This window comes from Nansenia antarctica, assembly GCF_963989245.1.
Source record: "Nansenia antarctica genome assembly, contig: SCAFFOLD_77, whole genome shotgun sequence".
NCBI classification, from domain to species: domain Eukaryota; kingdom Metazoa; phylum Chordata; class Actinopteri; order Argentiniformes; family Microstomatidae; genus Nansenia; species Nansenia antarctica.
The window spans coordinates 404,095-427,317 of NW_027663207.1; the positions used below are offsets into that span (position 1 = coordinate 404,095).

The 23,223-nt window shown below is 43.4% G+C and overlaps 1 long non-coding RNA gene across 1 annotated transcript; it reads left to right on the plus strand.

The window, feature by feature from the left end:
• The first annotated feature begins 312 nt into the window (after positions 1–312).
• On the plus strand, positions 313–1,894 carry LOC308175219. Its single transcript, XR_013937945.1, has 3 exons — positions 313–385; positions 478–571; positions 1,470–1,894. It is a non-coding gene; the product is annotated as an uncharacterized lncRNA (long non-coding RNA).
• Positions 1,895–23,223: the final 21,329 nt, after the last annotated feature.

Below are 23,223 nucleotides of genomic sequence, written 5' to 3' on the forward strand. Positions count from 1 at the left end.
GATTTCACAATCAATGTGTTTAAACATGCATACCGTCACTGAGGCTTTACCTGCTTTAAAGAAGTGAACATTGAACTAAATATCCATTCATAACAAATAGCCTATATACCAATGTATATGTAATTCTCATCAGATGAGACATATTCACATCAGAGTAGACATACTGAGACTTATTAATGTTCAAATCAGCTTGACAGACTATAACAGGTAATGACAGAATGTGGCTATAACCCATTTACAAGCATGATGAATAAGCCAGGCATTAGTGAGGGAGAGAATAACACTTTATTTTCTTTTACAGTGAGGAGAAAACTGACTGCTTCAGTTACACTCTTGAGACCAGCTCATGATGATGAATCCGATGTGACTGCGTCTCCTTTGCAAGGTTAATTCATGTACATTACTGTGTGTCCCATCTTTATTCACTGTCAAAGTGATTTCCAGTTGTGTGAAGTTTCATGTTACCTGCTCCTTCAGCTCCAGTGAAGGTCCTGCTGCCAATACCTCCTCAGCGGCTTGCCTGGGCCCCATCCTTAGGCCTACACTCTAGAACCCGCCGTGTGGGAATACAGTATGTCATTTCAGTTTATTTATATTGCACACAATTTCAACCAGGTCTGTTATTTTGATTGAAAGTCATCTGTAAATGTTGGTACTTTGCTGTGGATATTTAACAAACTATTGAGACTTCTTTTGCATCCTATTACCTTAGATCCTACATTACATGTTTGTTTATTAGTTTATTTGACAGGGATAATGCACAATACATATATTGCTTCAGATATAGTTCAGAGCTAATTTCCATCTGTAGTCCCTGGGGGAAGGGTAACAAGACAATAGGGAAACAGGATACACTAATACAAATGACTAAGATACAATAAAGTTCTAATCAACAATGGAATAATAATAATAAATATATATATATATGTTACGGTACATGTGAGAAGACGGCACATGTGGGAAAACTAGTGTTAGGGTTAGGTGCTACGTCGACTTGGTACATGATGGCATGTCTAACCCTAACCCTATCCTTATCCCTAACCCTAACCGTAGCACCTTAGCACCTAACCCTAACCCTAGTTTTCCCACATGTACCGTATTCCCACATGTACCGTAACATATATATATATATAAATGATGTTGATAATAAAAATAAAAATAAAGTAAAAACATTACAACACAACATTACACTAGTTAAGACACACACACATCATCATCATCATCATCATCAATACAATTAATGATCACAGAACTGATGTTCTTTCTGTAATTTTTTGGTTCTAGATTTAAAAATGGTGAATGTACTACTCTCTCTGATACTAGAAGTGTCATGTGAAGCACCCTGCCCCTACCAGAGCAGAGCAGCATACAGTGCTGCCTCAATACTCTGGCATGTTTTTTAACTGAAGTCTATGCACAGCTCCTTTTTGGTTTAACATGTGTTTCCTATTTATTTTGTTGTCATGCAGCACTGCCACACCATGCTCCTCCATCACAGTCTGCAGCCTCTCTCCCTCCGCCCCCAACGCAGCCTGCAGCCTCTCTCCCTCCGCCCCCAACACAGCCTGCAGCTGAGCCTTCCATCCCCAGCTACGATCACAATGTCGGCCGCTGGAACTGCTGTCCCCATCAGAGCATCTGGATGAAGATGGGGCTGAATGGCCATGGGTTGAGTGGCCAGGGTCCTGATCAGTGTGGCACCTTAGAAGGGAAAGAGACTGTACACACACACACACACACACACACACACACACATAGTAGAGTTTTTATTTACAATGAAATGATTAATTAATGTTGTAACACTGTTGGAAATTGTTTTAAATATGCACATTTTGTTTTAGTTCGATACAACCAAGGTTTAATCAGTTTTGTTTATTTTTTATGTACATGGTTTAGCAGTTGTGCGTGTGTGCTTTTTAATGAATCAAGTGTGGAGTTCAATACATCCATGTGTCTGTGTATGTTTTAAAACAGTATAATGGTTACATTAACATCAACAATGGAGCTTAGGGTTAGAGAACTCAACAGGGCAGAATACATTGCAATGTTAAACCAATAAATAGCATAAGATGTCCTGTTTTCTTTAATGAAATGAATTATAAATCATCAAAACATGTTGTGTTACATTAAACATTTAATTGATTAAGACTTTAAAAAAGAAAATATTTTTGACAGTAATGTCCTCAGGTGGATTCGAACCCGCGGCTGAAAAGACGGCAAGAAAGGGTCAATAAACGGTTAAAAATCTCCGTTATAGCAACACGCGACTGGCCTTGAGGCTTGAGGCTTGAAAAGACTCTGAGAAGACTCTGAGAAGAAGCCACATTTCATTGTCAGGATGTGGACATGCAGGATGAACGTCTCACTCCAGATCCGAAGGTGTCAGAGTTCGATTAGATTGACCTTTTTTGTCATTGCACTGAGTACAATTACTGAGACATACTTGGGCGCAACAATAGCCACTTAGTCCAGATGAGAAGGCTGAGTCTCCAAATCACGTCAGGGTAAATTAGCAGTCAACATGTAACCCTCTGTTCCGCACTAGAAGCAAAGTGTCATTGTGAAGACCTTCAAATGCAGGATGCGCATTATCTCAGTACTATTGCAATCAAATTGCCAATGGAGCAGTCAAAGGAAGGTCAGCCCGAACAGGGACTTGAACCCTGGACCCTCAGATTAAAAGTCTGATGCTCTACCGACTGAGCTATCCAGGCTCTTGAAGATGAAGCGAACATGATGTTCCGTTTCCATACAGGCTTCCTACTTCTTACTTTGACTTTTTCAAAGCGTTTTCTTTAAAACGATAGGCCTATTGAAAAGACTCTGTGGCGCAACGGTAACGCGTCTGACTCCAGATCAGAAGGTTGCATGTTCAAATCACGTCAGGGTCAGGGTGTTTTAGTTGAAAGCCACTGGCTTGGAGAAGAAGCCACATTTCATTGTCAGGATGTGGACATGCAGGATGAACGTCTCACTCCAGATCAGAAGGTGTCAGAGTTCGATTAGATTGACCTTTTTTGTCATTGCACTGAGTACAATTACTGAGACATACTTGTGGCGCAACAATATCCACTTAGTCCAGATGAGAAGGCTGAGTCTCCAAATCACGTCAGGGTAAATTAGCAGTCAACATGTAACCCTCTGTTCCGCACTAGAAGCAAAGCGTCATTGTGAAGACCTTCAAATGCAGGATGCGCATTATCTCAGCACTATTGCAATCAAATTGCCAATGGAGCAGTCAAAGGAAGGTTCGCCCGAACAGGGACTTGAACCCTGGACCCTCAGATTAAAAGTCTGATGCTCTACCGACTGAGCTATCCGGGCTCTTGAAGATGAGGCGAACATGATGTTCGGTTTCCATACAGGCTTTCTACTTCTTACTTTGACGTTTTCTTTAAAACGATAGACCTATTGAAAAGACTCTGTGGCGCAACGGTAGCGCGTCTGACTCCAGATCAGAAGGTTGCGTGTTCAAATCACGTCAGGGTCAGGGTGTTTTAGTTGAAAGCCACTATTCTGTTCCCACTGCGCGTAACCAGGGCGCAACTTCAACAGATAGCGAACACACACTGACACATCAATGAATCCTCAGACGCTGGAGTAAAGTTTAGTTCTTTACTAAATCCTCAGAAACATGAGTGGTCGTTTGGTTATTTTTATAAAACTGTAAATAAACATAAGAGTACAATTACTGTAATGCTCAACACTATACTGTTACTCTTTCAACATCAACAGTATGTAGCCAACATATAATATCAATATAGCAATACAAATAGTTATACTTAAATAATATAAGCTATGTATTTATAAACATATACATTATACATTGTAGTTAAACAAGAAAAGAAAAGGCAACTTACAAGCAAAGCCTTTTCCAGGGCAAGAATGTAAACAAAGAGATTCTCCGGAGCTCTTTCTCTCAGCTTGATAGCTACGAGCTATCACGTCTGAACAGTGTGCTCACGTCATGTGACAAAACAAAACCGAAACTGAATAAAGGCAGTAACGAATGTAATGTCATAAAATGTCCACTAGATGTCTCCAAAATGAAAACCTAAGAAACCATGACACTCCCCGTCTGGTATGGAGGAAATACCACTATGAACTAACTCAGGGATACTCAGTCCTTTGGCGACATGAGAAGCACTGTCTCAGATATTGGTCTCAAGAACGTTTTAGCAGTCCCATGTTTGGTGATCTTCACTTCGATTCTTCTGATCTTCCCGTCCTTGTCAGGGAATGTCTGGCTGACTAGTCCTAAGGGCCAGTTGTTGCGCTTAGCTTGAGCATCTTTGAGAAGGACCAAATCCCCTACTTTGAGGTTCGGACGTTCCTCTTGCCACTTGCTGCGACTCTGTAGTGTCGTGAGGTATTCATGTCTCCATCTACTCCAGAAAGTATTTGCAAGGTGCTGAACCTGTTTCCACTGCTGTCTGTGGAGGTCCGTATCACTGAAATTTCCCGGAGGAGGAAGTGGAGTGGACATCTTCTGCGTAAGAAGCATAGCTGGTGTTAGAAGAAAAGGAGAGTCTGGATCCATTGAGATGGGGGTGAGAGGTCTGGCGTTGATTATGGCTGTAACCTCTGCCATCAGGGTGGAGAGAACTTCATGAGTCAGGCGAGAAGGGCAAGCCTTGAGCAGCATGGAGTCAAGTATGCGCCTTGATATCCCTATCATCCTTTCCCAGGAGCCTCCCATGTGGGATGAATGAGGTGGGTTGAAGACCCATGAGCAGCCCTCTTCTCCCAGGTACTTTCGAATGCTAGGCATGTTGGGGTCGGTCAGCAGAATGTTCAGCTCTCGGCATGCGCCTGTGAAATTTGTTCCACAATCTGATCTAATCTGTTTGGCAGGTCCTCTTAGACTAAAGAACCTGCGTAGCGCATTGATAAAGCATGATGTGTCCATTGACTCAATCAATTCGATGTGGACAGCGCGCGTACTTAGACATGTGAAAAGAACAGCCCATCTTTTACTGTTTGCCTGTCCTCCTCTTGTGCGTCTTGTGCTTACATTCCAGGGGCCGAAGACGTCCAGTCCCACGTAGGTGAATGGGGGTTCAGTACTCAGGCGATCAACAGGTAGGTCGGCCATCCTCTGTTCCGTCACTCTGCCTCTGAGCTTCTTGCAGGTTACACAGCCGTGAAGGATGCCTTTGATCAGTCGTCTTGCTCCCATGATCCAGTACCCTGCAGTGCGGACAGCGCCTTCGGTAAAGACTCGGCCTTGGTGCATCACCCTTTGGTGATGGTGTTCCACAAGTAGCTTTGCGATGTGTTTCCGTCCCGGAATAACAAGAGGGTGTTTTTCCTTGTAGGCGAGATCTGAATGTCTGAGCCGTCCCCCTATTCTCAGGAGGCCTTCTTCGTCGCAATAGGGATTGAGTTTCTTCAGAGGACTACTTCTTGAGATGTCCTTTCCACTTGCTATGCACGCAAGTTCGTCCTTGTAAGCCTCTCCTTGCACGCATTTGATGATGATGAGTTCAGCTTTTGTCAGTTCTTCAGCTGTGCGAGGCTGCTTGCAGTGATGCCATGAACTGCAAGTTTGATTCTGATCTTTGCTGGTAGCCTTACAGGATTCGGACGATGTGGATGAGTGAACTTGTTGCTCTCACAAGTCGCTTCCATGAGGAAAAACGCTCGAATCTGTGAGATCCAAGGTGTGTTCTGTCGTTGGGCAGGTTGGTGATGTGTGCCCGCACCTCTATGTCTGAGTCCGGGTTGATGAGGTCAAAGACTTCAGGTGATGATGGTTCCTCTACTTGTAGCAGAAACGTTGGTCCTCTAAGCCAGGTTGTCTCACCTAGCATAGCTGCAGGCACAGAACGTGTGCCAAGGTCAGCTGGGTTATGGCTTGTGGAGATGTAGTGCCACTGGGTTGGTTCAGAAGGCCGCCGTATACGCTGCACTCTGTTGCTCACATATACATAGAACCTTCTTGTCTGGTTGCTGATGTATCCTAGGACAACTCGGCTATCTGTATAGAACTTGACAGCATCCAGAGCTATATCTAGCTCGCTTGTGACTAGCTCAGCGACTTCCACACCCAACACGGCAGCTCCCAACTCCAATCTTGGGATAGTGTGAGCCGACTGTGGAGTTAACTTAGCTTTTCCAAGGACAAATCCTACTAGGCGACTGCTGCAATAGCCTTCACTGAAGCGTCTGAGAACACGTGTAGCTCCTTTCTTATGGCTGTTGAGATTGTAGAAGCAGAATAGGTTCTTGGGATCTCCAACTGCCTGAGGTCTTGAAGAGAGCTTCTCCAAGCGTTCCACTCATCTTCCCTTTCTGGAGGAAGAGGAGAGTCCCAGTCGGAGGCTTCGTTTGTGAGCTCTCGTAACAGGATCTTTCCCTGTATGGTAACTGGTGCAACGAATCCAAGTGGATCGAAGAGGCCGTTGACAGTAGCTAGAACACCCCTACGTGTGAAGGGCTTTGTGGATTCTGCTACTTGAAACGTGAAGACATCTTTCTTCAGATCCCAACTCACTCCAAGGCTCTGTTGAATAGGAGTGGGATCGACATCCAAGTTTAGGTCTTTGAGTCCCTTTGCTCGGTCCTCAGCAGAGAATGCTTCCATAACCTCCTGGCTGTTGGAAGCAACTTTGTGAAGTCGCAGGTTCGACACAGCAAGCATCTCCTGTGTCCGCTTCAGTAGGTCGATGGCTTCACGTGCTGTGGGCCTTGACAGGAGTCCGTCGTCAACGTAGAACTCTCTTTCGATGAACAGTTTGGCGTCAGACCCAAATTCTTCTTCACCATGAGCTGCAGCACGTCTGAGACCATAGATTGCCACCGCAGGAGAGGGACTGTTCCCGAATACGTGAACCTTCATGCGGTACTCACATATGTCGTTCCTAGGATCGTTGTCCTCGTACCACAGAAAGCGGAGAAAGTTCCTGTGGTCTTCTTTCACAACGAAGCTGTGAAACATTTGTTCTATGTCCACAGTGACAGCGATCGGTTCTCGTCTGAATCGCACCAGTACTCCTAAGAGGCTGTTATTTAAGTCCGGACCAGAAAGGAGAACATCGTTCAGTGACACACCTTTCCATTTTGCACTGGAATCGAAGACGACTCGAATCTGGCCTGGCTTCTGAGGGTGATAAACCCCGAAGATAGGTAAGTACCAACATTCTTGTCCGTTCTCCAATGTAGGAGCCAGCTCAGCATGATCACGGTCGAAGATGTTCTGCATGAACGCGATGAAGTGCCTCTTCATCTCGGGCCTTTTCTCCAGTGTGTTTTGAAGAGAGGTAAGTCGTGTGAGAGCCTGGCCTCGGCTGTGAGGGAGTTGCTGACGGGGTGTTCTGAATGGCAATGGTGCCACCCAGCTGTTGCAGTCATCCATATACATTTCTTTGTCCATGACCTTTAAGAACAGTCTGTCTTCAATAGAGAGTCCAATCTTGTTGTCATCCCCGGACGTGTTGAAGATGGTGCTCCCTAAGTTGCATTCCCGGATACTGTGGGTGCCTTGCGCTGGGGCAATCTGATGTGCTGGCTTCTGAACATATTGCTCCTTCACCTGGATCCTGTTCGGACATGGGCTGAAGAATGAAGGGCGTTGGTTCTCAAGCACATTGGTGCGGTAGCTTTGGATGTCTGAAGGCTTGTGGGCTGCCTCTAGGCAGACTTCTCCTATGATGACCCATCCCAGGTCGAGTCGTTGTGCGTAGGGGGCGTCATGTGGACCGTTCCGTTGCTCCCGCACTTTATGAACTCTAAGGATGTCTCGGCCTAGCAAGAGAAGGATCTGTGCTTTAGAATCCAAAGGTGGTATACCATATACTATGGGCTTGAGGTGGGAATGATGCAACGCTGCTTCTGGCGTAGGTATCTCAGCTCTTTCGGTGGGAATGTTGTTACACTCTATTAGTGTAGGTAGTGTCACTGTTGTAGCTCCATCCACAGATTACACCACAATGCCTGTGGCTCTCCTTCCTGTCATCTGAGTTGTACCTGCACATGTACGAAGTGTGAATGCTGAATCTGACCCCTTGATGTGGAACATATCAAAGAATTCAGACCGTGCAAGCGACCTGTTGCTTTGGTCATCCAGCACAACGTATGCTCTGGTTGCTCTCTCTGGGTGTGCTTCTGGGAATATATTCACCAGGCAAATCTTCGAGCAGGATCTGCCGCTTTGACCCTCTCCACAGACTTCTGTGCAATTTGAGGTGACTGCAGATTGGTCTGATCCTCCTTCTCCCTCCCCGCCATCCTCAGATGGGGCTGAAGGCGGAGGTCCTGGATGAAGAGCCGTGGTGTGGCTGTTACTCTCACACTCCATGCACTTGATGGCTGTGGTGCAGTTCTTGGCTAGATGAGTAGTTGTGGAACAACATCTGAAGCAGACACCGTTGTCTTTGAGGAAGGCCTTGCGCTCCTCGAGGGGCTTGCTTCTGAAACCTCTGCAGCGTGTTAGGGGGTGTGGCTTCTTATGGAGAGGGCATAGTTTTTTTATGTCCACTGCTGTTCGGCCTGAACCGTCTCGTGTGTCTTTCTCGTGAGAGACATCTGTCTTGTGTGCAGAGACCATGCTCTTACTTTGTCTCTTGAATGGCTGCTCTGACTTCATCTGGGCTGTGTTACTCATCGATAGCCTGAAGCTTGGGTCATTGCGAGCTCGTGCCTCTTTGGTGATGAACTCGCAGAAGAATGTGAATGGGGGAAAAACTACCTGTCGCTCAGCTTTGTATCTGGAACCCTGTGATATCCATTTCTCTTTGATGTTGTAGGGCAACTTTTCTACGATGGGCAAAATGCCGCGTGAAGTGTCCAGATAGCTCAAACCAGGCAGGTAACCTTCGAACATGGCTGCTTCCAACTCTTGGAGAAGGTCACTTAGCTCTCTCAGCTTCACAGGATCTTTATTGCTGATCTTTGGGAAGTTCTCCAGCCTGTCGAAGAGGGACTTTTCAATTACCTCTGGAGACCCGAAGCACTCTTCTAAGCGTTCCCAAGCTTTGCATAGACCTTGAGATGAATGACCTACATGTACTGCTCTTATTCGTTTCACGTGCTTTGCAGATTCACTCCCTAACCACTTAATCATGAGGTCCATCTCTTCATTAGCACTGAGTAGTAGTCCGTCAATGGCGTTCTTGAAGGACGACTTCCATGCCCAGTAATTTTCTGGGTGATCATCGAACTTGGTGAGACCGGAGGTTACGAGGTCTCTGCGTGCTAGGTACCGAGCCACATCACTGATGTCGGTTGTGTCACCGCTTCCTGTTGGTTTGTATGGTAAACCCTTGGGCCTGCTGGGTGTGGGCTGCTCTGATGTGGGCTGCCCTGATGTCTTTGGCCTACTAGGTCGCAGTGATGGAGAGCTGTGCTCATGCTTCACGGTGGAGGAGTGCTGTCTCTCGTATGAAACAGTCAGACGCTGTCTGGGTGGTGAGGAGGATCCTAGGAACTGCCTATGGACTATCGGTTCCAGATTGGCTATAGAGTCCTTAACATCTTCGGCAGATAGTGGTAGCTGTGACTGTTGTTCTACGTACTGGCGTGTGCGGTCAACAGTGGCATGAATGACAGCTTCGATACCGTTGTTTTCTTCCTCCGCTGCTGCTTCAAGAACATTAGCTTCAGCGATGGCTTCTGCCACTTCTTTCTCATGCAGCAAGTTCTTTAATTTTGCTTCCATTTGGGCTTTTTCGATCATAATCTCTGATTCCATTTTTGCATAGCCAGCATGTGTGCGTGCTACTTCCACTTTGACACGTGCATTGACAGCTGCCCTACTGGCTGTTGATTTAAAAGACCTAGATGTGCTAGAGGCCACTGACCTTGTCTCAACATTGCTCAACTCTTCCATCATGAATATTGCTGTGTGCTTGGCGTGAGCAAGGATGATGGGGAGCAGTGCTTGCGCTGAAGATCTCTCTCCTTGAGTCGATCCGCCCGCTGAGTGGTTGCTTTTTTACTATTCTGTTCCCACTGCGCGTAACCAGGGCGCAACTTCAACAGATAGCGAACACACACTGACACATCAATGAATCCTCAGACGCTGGAGTAAAGTTTAGTTCTTTACTAAATCCTCAGAAACATGAGTGGTCGTTTGGTTATTTTTATAAAACTGTAAATAAACATAAGAGTACAATTACTGTAATGCTCAACACTATACTGTTACTCTTTCAACATCAACAGTATGTAGCCAACATATAATATCAATATAGCAATACAAATATTTATACTTAAATAATATAAGCTATGTATTTATAAACATATACATTATACATTGTAGTTAAACAAGAAAAGAAAAGGCAACTTACAAGCAAAGCCTTTTCCAGGGCAAGAATGTAAACAAAGAGATTCTCCGGAGCTCTTTCTCTCAGCTAGTTGCTGCTACGAGCTATCACGTCTGAACAGTGTGCTCACGTCATGTGACTAAACAAAACCGAAACTGAATAAAGGCAGTAACGAATGTAATGTCATAAAATGTCCACTAGATGTCTCCAAAATGAAAACCTAAGAAACCATGACAAAGCCACATTTCATTGTCAGGATGTGGACATGCATGATCAACGTCTCACTCCAGATCAGAAGGTGTTCGATTAGATTGACCTTTTTTGTCATTGCACTGAGTACAGTTACTGAGACATACTTGTGGCGCAACAATAGCCACTTAGTCCAGATGAGAAGGCTGAGTCTCCAAATCACGTCAGGGTAAATTAGCAGTCAACATGTAACCCTCTGTTCCCCACTAGAAGCAAAGTGTCATTGTGAAGACCTTCAAATGCAGGATGCGCATTATCCCAGCACTATTGCAATCAAATTGCCAATGGAGCAGTCAAAGGAAGGTCCGCCCGAACAGGGACTTGAACCCTGGACCCTCAGATTAAAAGTCTGATGCTCTACCGACTGAGCTATCCGGGCTCTTGAAGATGTAGCGAACATGATGTTCCGTTTCCATACAGGCTTCCTACTTCTTACTTTGACGTTTTCTTTAAAACAATAGACCTATTGAAAAGACTCTGTGGCGCAACGGTAGCGCGTCTGACTCCAGATCAGAAGGTTGCGTGTTCAAATCACGTCAGGGTCAGGGTGTTTTAGTTGAAAGCCACTGGCTTGGAGAAGAAGCCACATTTCATTGTCAGGATGTGGACATGCAGGATGAACGTCTCACTCCAGATCAGAAGGTGTTCGATTAGATTGACCTTTTTTGTCATTGCACTGAGTACAATTACTGAGACATACTTGTGGCGCAACAATAGCCACTTAGTCCAGATGAGAAGGCTGAGTCTCCAAATCACGTCATGGTGAATTAGCAGTCAGAAGCACTAGAAAAGCATCATTGTGAAGACCTTCAAATGCAGGATGCGCATTATCTCAGCACTATTGCAATCAAATTGCCAATGGAGCAGTCAAAGGAAGGTTCGCCCGAACAGGGACTTGAACCCTGGACCCTCAGATTAAAAGTCTGATGCTCTACCGACTGAGCTATCCGGGCTCTTAAAGAAGAGGCGAACATGATGTTCCGTTTCCATACAGGCTTCCTACTTCTTACTTTGACTTTTTCAAAACTTTTTCTTTAAAACGATAGGCCTATTGAAAAGACTCTGTGACGCAACGGTAGCGCGTCTGACTCCAGATCAGAAGGTTGAGTGTTCAAATCACGTCAGGGCAAGGTGTTTTAGTTGAAAGCCACTGGCTTGGAGAAGAAGCCACATTTCATTGTCAGGATGTGGACATGCAGGATGAACGTCTCACTCCAGATCAGAAGGTGTTGTCGTGGGCAATTCCTTCAATATCTTATTTATCTGTACTTAATTATTGACTAGTAAAGTATCAAAGAAACCAGAGTTGTTGATTGTTCAAGTCAGACTGCATTTATTGTAAGTGTCACAGTTTGGAGTGAACACCCTTAACACTAGGACCGCGGCGGATCGCGACCTTATTCAATCGCGATGAGGTGTGATTCAGCACTATGATAGTTTAACATAGAGAAGAGTGTACTGACGCACAAAGATCGCTGGAGGGCGATGTCACACAAGGCCGTCTGCCAGGCTCCGACGCCTTTTCCCAGAATGCATTTCGCACCGGCAAGCAGAAGGCGTTTTGAATCCTCCATTTTTTTTCAAAAAAAAAATGCTGTGATTTTGCCTTTACAAGTGTTACCATGTCATTTTATGAAGTTTTAATATGTTTTCAGGTGAGAAAGTACCAATATATATTCCCAAAATGTGTCCAGCTTATCAAAATAACCCGTATATCTCCTCTGACGATTTTCGTCGTCGAATTCGCTAGCATGCGTTCGTAAATTCGCCCTGGAAATCTGGTTAGCACCCATGGAATGCCTCTTGTCCAATCAAATTACCTGGTCCCTTTATGACGTTGAACCCGGTGTGCGCTCCGGCGCTCTCATAGCGAATTTACGAACGCACCCTGCGGTTTCACTTTCAAGATCTAATTTTTTTGCATTGGAAAACACTTACAGAGTGAACTGTCATAATGAAAACATGACAAAGCCATTTGACTATCTTGTTCATAAACAATGGTGTCAGGACTTTTCATTTTGATGACACTGACAACTGTTGTGCAAATGTTAATAGTGATGTGAGAAATGCACCAAAGCGACTGAGAAAACTGTATTATACACAACAGTGTTGTGTTGTGTATATGTGAGTGAGACTGTGGTCTACAGTGATATACAGAAAAAACATTATATACAATATTATACATATATTTTTGTTGTCAGGACTTGTTTAGTTATTGTCATTTCGCAGAGTCACCTCAATAAAGCAAATGAACAAATGGAACATTTGCGAACAGTTCTGTAACAAAACGCTGTTACTTTTCCTCACACATGTGTAAGTGGAAATCCTGTGGTCCTCGCAAATAAACCAGAATAACTCGTTTCTAAAGTCAGTTCCATTCACTTGATATAATGGTTGAAGCATGGGGGATGGTAATCTAAATTCAAAGGATCTAAAACAATTGTGGCTTGTTTTTCCAATGAAGCCAACAAGGTCTTTGAATTTAGCCCTGCCATGACTAATCTCAAGTATATTGCAGGCAATAGACCTCCATTTATCCCTATACTTGTAGGGCAACTTAGAAACAATAAGCCTGAGGTTTGATGGGCTATCAAGCTCTTCCAGATAGTGCAAGTCTTGCATGGCATTGTTGCATCCTCTCAAATACAGTGCATAGGCCTGTAGTGACTTTCCATCTTCAGCCTTTATGCTTGGCCAGTTCAAGGCTTTATTTATATATATAATAACGTATGCATGTATGTAACGAGACTGCGGGAGTTTTCATTACTAACGAATGAAAGTTGATTATCATTATTAAAAAATAACTGTAATATATATTGCAATGTTGTCCCTTTCACACATAGTTCCAAGTAATTTCCTTGGAATCCCAAGCTGTGTTGACCAGGTATCGAGACACAACAGCAGGGGAGGGGTGGGGGAAGGGAGGGGAGGGAGGGGTTACATCACCCTCTGTAGAACATCTTCTATCTAATCGGCGCACTGTGCTAAAATGCAATGCAAACAAAACAACACAGGACAGACAGCAGTGCAGTGATGCGTTTTATATTATATTCTTTGAACAACAGAACGGGACAGGCGCCAGAAACTGCCATAATATACCATACATATATCTGCCATATATCGTACCTCCGTTTTATATTGAGAAATATGATGATAAATACATATAGGGCGGAGGTATGCTATGTGGTGTGTGGCTAGATATTTTCATGTAGCACTGTGACTGCGGGGGAACCCGATGTCTTTGTTCATTGATCGGAAACGATCGAGAGCCAGCCATCAACCCTCCCCCCATCAAGCGCATGTCTTATTGAGTCAACACGAGTTGACTCGCTGGAACGAGACAGACTGATACACACCACACCTCTGCCATATCATACATCGGTCCCACATGTATTTATTTACCATCATATTTTTCAATATAAAACGGTATGATATGGCAGATATATATGGTAGCCTACATTGCAGTCGTCCCGCAGTTCTAGTAGATCGCCGACATCATGTTATTTGATGTACATTTCACGGCAAGATAATTCCGATTTGTGGCAAACACCCAACAATTGTTCGTTCACTAAACATTATAACATGAACACAGTTATAGCACCAGTTCCTAGCACCTAGTTTCCTAGCACCAGGGGAGCCCCCCCTCCCAAATTTCGTTGTTTGGTACCTGTACTATATCAATGACAAATAAAGACCATTCATTCATTCATTCATTCAAACAATGACAGTTACAGTCTCGCTCAAACTGTAGCGAGATTAGGAGACTACTAATTGAGAAAAAGAAAAGAAAATACATGAAAGAAAGGAGAGAAAGAGTACAGAATGATAAATCCGCTAATGTGTGTAATGAAAAGTGTGACAATGTTGAAAGACATGATGTCATAATCAAAATATAAAACCTGGTTGGATAAAATAAGATTCTGTTGTGATTGTGTTGACATTGTTGTGATGTCAAAAGAGATCTTGGTTATGTAATGTGTAAAGTGGAGAGGAGATTGATCGGAACTGCGGGAGTTTTCATTACTAACGAATGATGGTTGATTATTATTATACAAAAATAATAGTAATAAATATTGCAATATTGTGTTATCATAGTTATGAGCTTCACAGTGATAACGTCTGTTTATTTGTCGTGAACTTCACGCCGGCCGTGCCCGTAACATCAGCAGACAATCGACTGCTGTAAGCTTGTGTCGTGTATTCTTATTGGTTATGAATCAAACAACAGCTAGTGAGTTTAAGATGATTTAATCCGAGTTACAAACAGATTTATACATACACGTGTTTAAGCTGGGGCCTGGTGACAAAAAGAGGCCGCTTCCTCCCTTCCTCGCTGGTTTTCCCTAGTTCCCTAGATCCCTGCCCTCTTATGCAAATACAGTCACAGGTCATAGCCTATCACCTTATCCAGATGGCCATGAGGGCCGTCCCCTGTGATGTCACCACGGCCCCAAGTCCGAGGGGCTGGTCAGATTACAAGAACCATTGCACAACACTAGAAAATAGGATATATATAGTAGAAAATATACGACACATCCCCCCTCGGACCACCCAGAGGGTGTTCCGAAACTAAACGACCACAAAACAAAAACAAAAACACAAAACCCCACATAAAAAAAATAAAAAAATAAAAAAAATTTTTTTTTTTTTTTTTTTTAAAGAAACAACAACAAACAGAAAAACTACACCAACACACAACACAAGAAGCACAATAACACAGACCAACCCAGGACCAGTATTAGGAACCAAAGATATCATAAACAAAAAATAGAAAACAACCAATAATAAAAAGAATTTTGAAAATAACAATCACAATTAAACTAAACACAGTTCATCATGCACAAATCAATACAGAAACTTCCAACGACCGATGTTTTCTTTGTCCTTGAAGCGTCAGGGTCAGAGGTTACTAGCACTTGTACCCAGTTGGAGAACAGCCTTTACCGCTGTCTCAGATTGATAACACTTTCATAGTCAGCAGCTTCCATTTTCGTTGCGCTAGGAACAGAACCTCTTTCCTATCTTTGCATAACCACTACATCACTTCTCAACTGACATCAATCACATACGATATAGAAATAAACAAACAATACACAAATAATGACATTCAGTTATCATAACACATAATTCTCCAACAGTAAGCATAGGACAAAGGGAATGCATTAATGCATAGATCTTCACCTCAGGTGAGGACTAGTCTTCTGAAAAGTTCATTAACGTGGACTGAGTGACTGATTTTCCAAAAACAGTCAATGAGGCCCTGCCTCCTAAGAAAGTCAAAAATCATGTCTGCTATAATAGGTGCGCCTATCTTAGCAAAATAAGTTTCCCATGCCCCTAAGACCGTTTCCAGCCATGCTATCATCTGCTGTCCATTCCCGTCGTTCCCTTTGATCTGCTGCTTCACTACCCTATTCATAGTCTTTAATCTTTTCCTAACTGGTCGTCGTCCGTCAGTGTCATTGAGGTTAAGGCAGCCGCCTGGTCCCCTCCCACGCTGATCAAGGTCTGGGGAGTCGCCCTCAGCATCATCTGAAGCATGGTGCAGGCACTCGCCAGCATCCCCAGTAGCACAGGTGTCCAGGCTTTGGACACCCCCAGGCTGGACCTTCAGACTGTCAACACTCTCTGCTTCGTTGGTTTCTGGTTCATTGGCATCTGGACAGCTTTCCGCTGTCCCCTCGGTTTCAGGCACTGCCGGTAATGTCACTGGCTGTAACACTGGCATTGCCACTGGCTCTGGCAACACCACAGCATCTCCTCGTAGCTCCTCCTTCTCAGGTTCTCTGGGGACCTCGGCACCTGTTGGCACAACATCCTGCCTACTCTGTACATCCACCCCCCTGTCCACCACCCGTGGCCCTATTGGGGTAGGGATATGCCCAGACACCACTGGTGTACCCACTCTGATGTTGTTTCTCCAACAGACCCCACATTGACCTAAAGCATGGTCAATCTGTTCCATCAAATATGGACTCCAAAACCCATATTTCTTGGTAATCTTGCGTCTTACCTCCCCCCTAGCCACATGTGCTAATCCATGAGCTTCCTGTATTAACATGCCTAATAAATCTGAGGGTGCTACAACCAACCCCTCATGATTCCTCCATAGACCTGTGTCATCCTGACTTGCCCCCCTTGCTAGCCAAACGCTCTTGTCTAACGTAGTTACTCTACTCTGTAACATCAATAAATCCTCAAGTGTGACCATGCCCTGTAATTGCTTTTCATGTGTGACCAGAAGACCCTTACCTGCCTTGTCTGCTCCTGTAATGGCTTTGGCTGCATCCTCTGCAGCCCTGTTACCTTGTGTGACATGTGATGAGTCAGACCTGTGTGTGGCACACTTCACTATGGCTAATTCCTTTGGCTTCATCATGGCTTGTAACAGCTTCATGATCTGTGCGTGATGCTGTATAGGCGTACCATCAGTTCTCTTAAAACCCCGCCCCCTCCATACAGCTCCATTAAAATGACAAACATTATGTGCATAGGCAGAGTCGGTGTACACTGTCACTCTCCGTCCGGTTCCCAAGTTGCATGCTTCTGTGAGGGCAATTAATTCAGCCAACTGAGCCGAGCAAGGCTGAGGAACTGCCTCAGCCTGTTCTACAATAAACTTTGAATTTTGTGCTTTAACTAAGGAATACCCAGCGCACAAAGTTTCTCCTACCCCGTAACAAGACCCATCAACCCAATATTCTATATCAGCTCCCTTTAAAGGCAAAGCTTGTAGGTCTGTTCTATGCTTAATCACTCTGGCTGTCGATGGAACCTGAGCACCGGATGGCATCGTCCCCTGACAGCCGTCAGGTGTGCATTTTACTGTACAATTCAATTGGCATAGAGCATCTCTCCCTAGCAGCCCTGTTGGCGTGTGTTCTGACACAAGTGTTGACAGAGTTGCTCTCTGTCCCTTGTACTCTAAGTCTACAAGCTCAGTTGTAGGAATCAGCTGTTTAATTCCCTCAAATCCGATTGTCTTCACATATTCTCTAGACATAGGGAGGTGCGTGGCGCCTTCAGGCTTCTGTGTCACCACCAGCTGGCACCTCCCACTCGGATCTTCCGGGCACCCCTATAGGCCAGCTGCTGGGCCTCCGTAAGGGTTCATCACTCCTGGAGCAGGTGTAGTAGGGGGCCAATATCCTCCTCCTTGGCTCCCCCCTGCGCCCCCCTGGGGCCTGTTGCAGCAGGCACAGGCTAGATGTCCATTCTGGTCGCATTGGCATGGTTCTAGCATCTCCTTCCCTGCTGCTGTCCATCCCCCTGGTGGTGGTCCTTGGCCAGGCTGTGTGTACATCTGGCATGGAACCGCTTGCACCCCTGGTGGCCCTTGTGGGTATGGATACCCCCCTTGTGGCCCCTGTGAGTAGGACTGGTAAGTAGCAGTCTGCACTCCAGGTGGCTGTTGCTGTGGGGCTAAAGCCTGCACTCCCTCTATGTTCCTCTCGCTTTCAGTCAATTGCAAATGAGTCAATATTCTGAGGGATTCTTCGTCTCGTGCCTTCTGTATCTGAATGTTCTTTCGATATAACTCAACTTGATGAGCTACGTGGTCTATATAAACAGCTTTGTTCATGTGTCGTAGCCCCACCACTTCTGCTAGCTTATCCTTAACTGGGGTAGGAAGCCCTTCTTGTATTTTTTCCCTGATTATGGATTTTTCTAAGGGGTTATCTTCAGCGTCTTTCCCTGTCACACTTCTCCATTGAGAGTGCACACGGGCAATATAACCCCTGGGATTCTCATCCCCCCCCAGTGGCTTCACAATGATATTGTCTGGGTGAATGTGAGTAGGGTAGGTCTCTCTGATTGCTTTCCACAGCCTGCCTCTGTTTGCTGCGAAGAGCTCTGGATCATAAACTGATGTATTGATATATCTATGAAGTCCTGCCTTCATCAATATTTCCTGCATTGTATCCAATCCTGCAATAAAAGCTAAGAGTCTTTTCAGGTCTCCCATCGCGGCCTGCGTTCCTATCAGTATCACGTCGACCTCTCGCGTCCACGAATGTCCTCCCTCTTGAAGAACTGGGAGTTTCTCGATCACTTCAGACAAATCTGTATGATGCCACGGATGATATTCCATCTTGTTACCCCGAATCAGCACTGGACAGTTCTTTAATGTATTTGATGACATTCGGTGACAATCTCCCTCTTTCTCCGGGCGTCTTCTCCCACCTTTCCTTTCGGCTGTGGCTATCATCTTCCTGACCTGCGCGTTGTAGCCTCCATCTGCATTGTCGTCATCACTTGAGTCTGCACTGCCATCTTCGCTGTCATCTTCCTCGTCACTCCTGTCGTCCCCTTTTCCCCTTGGCTCCTTCTTCTTCTTCTGGGAATGATCCTCCAGTGCCTTAGCATATGGAGGGGGACTGGGGGCAGGACACAGGTCTGGGGATGAAATGTTCAGTTTCTGTTCCAGTGTTCTGGCCAATTCTTTTTTCTTTTCCGGTTCCATCTGAGCTATTTTCTGTCCCTCTACCCTAAATAGATCTAAAATAGCTAACTCTAACTTGCGTTTCTCTGATCTAATCTTTCCTCTTTGATGTGCTTTGTGCCCATTGATAAGTATTTCCAATGTTGCAATTAATTGTAAATTAATGCTGCCCTCTTTCGGCCACGGCTGTTCAATGTATGCCCAACGGCTATTCCATTTCGTAGACATTTTGCTAATTTCCCTAACAAGAGGATTCATTTTTTCCACTACAGCCATAGGGGATAACGTAGCCAACATTCCACGATGTTCACTAATATCTTTTAACAGCTTCGTGGAATTCGACCCCATTCTACTTTGCTCAATATGCTGACAATATTCTATATTAGATAAGGTGTACGCTTCTTACAACCCACCTTATTTTGTCTTGTTTGCTAAACAAATGCTAGTCCAATATAACTGTATTAACCATCCCCACAAAAACCCTGCAACTTCAGAATAACAGACTTGCCTCTTGTGTATGTCAGTGCAGTATTAACTTGAATCTAATAGCTGTGTAAGTACTTTATACTTAAATGTGTTTCCTAATTGTTTATGAATATGTGTCACTTGATTACTCATTCAATACTAATTACAGTTCTGGTCAACACAATTATTAAATCACAAAGATTGGTCAACACCTAAGTATTCACTGATTTACAAAAACCCTTTTACTGCTTAATTATCAATACAATCTATTCTGCTATTCCTAATCAAACACTGTGGAAATGACCTAACTAAAATAAAATATGTAAATTACAAATATTAATTATAACCTGTAAAGAAATCGACTTGTTATTTGGAAAAGAATGAATGATTAATTATTAATTACAATCTGTAAGGAAATCGACTTGTTAAGTGAAAGGAATGAATGATTAGTTAGAATTATTCATTGACACTTCATTGATGTAAACCTGTAAAGTCATTTAGCTATTTATCAAAATATCAAAAAAGGAATGATTATCATTAGATTATCACAAAACAATTGATCAAAGTTTTGTGAAATAGATAATGAATGATCTGAATAATTAATTCAACCAATTAGTAATTAATTAAATTAATTAAAGTAATTTAATATAGAACAATCATTTAAAAACATCAATCTATGAGTGATCTCTACAGATCTCTCGTCAACATTCTATGCAAGCAGGCAGGGCCGTTTTATTGGGGTCTGTGACCCTGCTGTGATTCTGCTCAGGGAAAGCAGCCTTGTCTAGGCTCACGCACAAATTGCCTCATATGCTTTGAATCTAACCTAAAGTCACAATCTATCTTTACTTTTAACAAACTATGACAAATATCTTTAAACTACTTTAAATCCCCCGATGATCAATTCACTATCTTTCTATCTTTGAATCAATACAATCTATGTAATGCAACAATCACACGCAACGTGTCTGTATGTTTGAACAACAGGAGAAGAAGGAGGAGAGGGAGGGGCTAGTCTTTGTCCTTCTCTGTGGGGAAACCCCCGCGTGTTTGTAGCCTGCTTTAAAACAATCTCTTTAACACAACTTGTTTTCATAAACGATTACTTTTCACGACACAGCAATATCAAGATTATCTTTCAATCCAGTTTAACTATTATTTATCTCATCCAAATCTTTCTCATATGTTTTTCACTGTTCCTCTAGAAGGTCTCTGTGTGTGTCCTGCGCGTCTGCGCGCGTGCCCGAGCGTGCGTGTTATCGCTCCGCTTACACAGGACAACACAAATGGCGTCTACGCTCTGCTGACAGTACACTGCAAATGGCCGCCCACACAATGGCGTCGTTTCAAACAGACCCTTAACACAATTCTACACACACACTCACGATATTCCGTAATACCGCTATTAGTTACACAACTAATATCTTAACATAAAAAAGCGAATTACCAAATTCAGCCCTATATCACCAATATACCAATCTAATCGTATATTTACAAAAACGGACCTCAAAATCCGGCTCTCACCAACCCCAGCTTAAAGACTATGAAAGATGTGTTTCTATTCCAACAAGATTACCGTTACACAGATTCTTTTGACTATAACTTATCTGAGACTTACAGTCTATTTTAAACACACCAATCGACTAGAGAGCGATCTCTGTAGAAACCTACCTTCTTCGTTAGATTGAAGTTTTCAAAATACTGTAAATTAAGTTATATTATCTCCGTTGCTTGCTCGCCATCATTGTCGTGTATTCTTATTGGTTATGAATCAAACAACAGCTAGTGAGTTTAAGATGATTTAATCCGAGTTACAAACAGATTTATACATACACGTGTTTAAGCTGGGGCCTGGTGACAAAAAGAGGCCGCTTCCTCCCTTCCTCGCTGGTTTTCCCTAGTTCCCTAGATCCCTGCCCTCTTATGCAAATACAGTCACAGGTCATAGCCTATCACCTTATCCAGATGGCCATGAGGGCCGTCCCCTGTGATGTCACCACGGCCCCAAGTCCGAGGGGCTGGTCAGATTACAAGAACCATTGCACAACACTAGAAAATAGGATATATATAGTAGAAAATATACGACACATGTAAGCGTTGAAACCTGCTTGGCAGCTTTGAAACCCGCTTGGCAGCTTTGAAACCCGCTTGGCTCGCTCATGAATTGGCAGCTATTGTTTGCTAATGGGAAACGATCAATAAGATTACCCTCCCCGTGTATCAACCATCAAGTGATTGTAACTCACTTTAGAAATTAGTTCTTAGCCTACACGTTTCTTTGTCAAATACATGCTCTGCATGTTTCTCTAAAATGCATAAAGTTCCTATAAGCAGAGAAGTGGGGAAATTATTAGAGCAATCTGATGAAGCTTGAGTCAGCTGAGAACGAACTATGGAACAGATTAAATGCTATATATGGAGAGGATATTGATTGAGACTGCGGGAGCTTTACTAATGAATGAAAGTTGATTATCATTATTAAAAAAGAATAGTAATAAATATTGCAATATTGTGTTATCATAGTTATGAGCTTCACACAGTCTGTTTATTTGAACTTCACGCCGGCCCTAACATCAGCAGACACATGAACACAGTGAGGATTCAAACCAACAAAAATAATTAATACACATCATTTCATTTATAATGTGCAGTAAACAAACAAAATAATGTATACTCTCTGCAATTGGCTACTATACAATGGTGCCAAAATCAACTATCCAAATATGAATCTGCGTATATCTATGTACAACCTTGATTGAACCAAGATTCATAGACAGATTGTCCCTTTTGCATATCATCATAATAGGCATTCGTGTCATCATGTTCTTTACACATTACATAACCAAGATTTATTTTGCAATCACAACAATGTCAACACAATCACAACAGAATCTTATTTAATCCAATCAGGTTGTATATATAATCTATATATATATAATCTATATATTGGTTTCAATATACCTCCATAGCAGTCTACAGTCTAATTTAGCTATATATATAATTACATTATGAGAACATCAGTATTTTTACGCCTTTGGTTGTATTGTCTGAACGAACATTGATTGGGAGACATACTGTACAGTTTATCATTTTCATAACTGTCTGCACATATACATATCTTATTTTGATTGTTATTGTAGCCTATATATAAACACAAATATCAGTCTTATGCACTGTGTCTCATTCAGCACTGAAGCCTGAATTTGAGCACAGTGTGTGCCCCCTTGCTACCTCTGCTGATATAAAAGAGAATTGCAGGCTTGGAGAAATAGATGGCAGCCACAAGTACACAGACACACACAGAAATACTGCTAAAACGCTTTATACTAACTCGATTTTGAAAATGTAAAAATGCTGGGTGGTAGAACGCACATATCTAGGAAAAGTCATGAAAGGAGGGTCCTGAAATGTGATCGAGTGCAAAGGTAGAATTTTTTTTGTACTCACTGGTGCTGTTTAACACCTCACGGCTGTTCTAGTGTTAAACCTTCCCGGCACAGAATATTTAATTCTCCAACACACACCCTCACACAGAAGACCAAGACGAGCTTATAAAAATATTCAACTTTATTACACATTTCATATTACACATTGCTAAAATCCATATAAATTGACTACTTTAAAATCCACCCTTCCAACCCACCCCCAGCACACTCACTACCCTTCCCTGACTTACAATGTGGGGATGAGGAGCCCTTACAAGTGGGTGTACTATCAGATAATAAATAACAACTGTGAACAAGGGGAAAACACACACTGTACCCTGGTAATGTAGGGAGGACACTGCAAATATCAAAAGAGCAC